This window comes from Pinus tabuliformis, chromosome X (assembly GCF_031772625.1).
Source record: "Pinus tabuliformis cultivar Carrire ecotype Pingquan chromosome X, CPIR1, whole genome shotgun sequence".
NCBI lineage: Eukaryota > Viridiplantae > Streptophyta > Pinopsida > Pinales > Pinaceae > Pinus > Pinus tabuliformis.
In genome coordinates, this window is record NC_142308.1 from 1,382,610,723 (window position 1) to 1,382,612,318 (window position 1,596).

The window sequence follows — 1,596 nt, forward strand, 5'->3', positions numbered from 1 at the left end:
ACACGTGTAAACAACCCGCTTAGCCCGGAACCGACGGCATAGCAGGATCACACGAAAGGTACTGAAAATGAAACGTGGCATGCTCATAGGAAACAAAAATAAAATATGTAGCATGAAAATGAAACATGTCTTCATGTTTCTAAAGAATACGACCATGTGGTAAGAGAAAATAAAAAATGTAAAAACACCAGCTTATCAAAATTGCAACTGTAGCAAAAATGGTTGTTTCAGCTTGCCTGCCCTGACATTTTTGTGTCTGGATATTTATGATTTGCACTTGGAATTTGATCATGGCATTTTTTAGGATCTGCGCTTGGAATTCGAATTCGATCAAGATCTGTGCTTGGAATTCGATCAGGGACTGGGAATAGGACTAGAAAAGAGTGGATCCGCCACCTTTGTTTATGCCACTACTCCTCTTGGGTAAGGTAATTGCATGCTGGCTGGTAGAGACAGCCTCACCATCCTCTTGGTTAAGGTAATTGCAAGCTGGCTGGTAGAGACAACCTCACCATCAACAAAGACAGACAGAAACAGTAGCTTCAGAGGCCTGCACAACAAGAATCCCCCAGGAATCGTGGCCAGCAGAGGCAAGCTGACTGAGTGTTTAATCTAAGACACCCAGCTTTGCCAATCTACTTTCCATGTAAGTGTGGAATTCATCTTTGAGACTTGAGGCCTTGCTCTTCAGCTGGTGTGACTTCTCAGATCTTGCTGGGCTTCCACAGTGCTGCTTATAAAAGCTTGAAGGTAGTCTTGTTCTTTCAACCTGTCATGGGCTGATTCCAGTTCACTGATCTTTATCTTCTTTGCAGATGTTACAAGACCAGAGGATTGAAGTGGAGCTTTTCTTCTCCCAGATGACTAAAACAATTCTATTATAAAAAGAACCCTCAGAAACCATGGCAGACAATGGAGATTCATCTAATATGCAACAATAGTCACTGGGGAGAATTAACTGTATCAACACACTACCAGAGCAATTCAAGAGGATATCCCTGCCAGGTCATCCTCTAAAGAGCGGTGTTTTTCTCCTGCCAGTCTGCTCTCGGGAGTAAGTTTATTTTTTGTTTTTTTTCCTGTTGTTTTAGGTCTTGGAAATGAACAGTTAATCTTTTACAGTTATTTAGCAATAGCAGATAAAATATACATCTATTATGTAATCTTATTTTGGATACCATTTAGCCACAGTTATTTAGTGATGACCAAGTTCTAATAGATCTATTCGCTCAATCTGCTCTGTAACCAGAACTTTGGTCTCAGAATCATGCAATTGTAACTATATTTTGTTTTATTCAATCTGCTCTGTAACCAGAAATTTGGGTCTCAGAACCATGCAATTGTAACTATCTCATTACCGTGCATGATATAGTCAATCTCTCTCTTAGGAATTCAAAGATTGCTGTGTTAAATGTTTCTATGAACAATGCATCAAAGCATAGTCCCAAAGAAAACGCTAAAGCTACATAAAATAAAAGAACTTTTCTTGTCAAGAATTTGGCTCCTGTCCTGGGGTACCATGTCGATTGTAAGCCTAAGGCCAATGGCCAAAATCACAAATAAAAAGAACCAGTGTATTTTTAGTTAACAGAAGAC

General features: G+C 39.6%; 1 long non-coding RNA gene across 1 annotated transcript; it reads left to right on the top strand.

Annotated features, from left to right (window-relative positions):
- Positions 1-550: 550 nt before the first annotated feature.
- LOC149145201 (uncharacterized) lies at positions 551-1,233 on the top strand. Its single transcript, XR_016264746.1, has 2 exons — positions 551-646; positions 816-1,233. It is a non-coding gene; the product is annotated as an uncharacterized LOC149145201 (long non-coding RNA).
- The last annotated feature ends 363 nt before the right edge of the window (positions 1,234-1,596 follow it).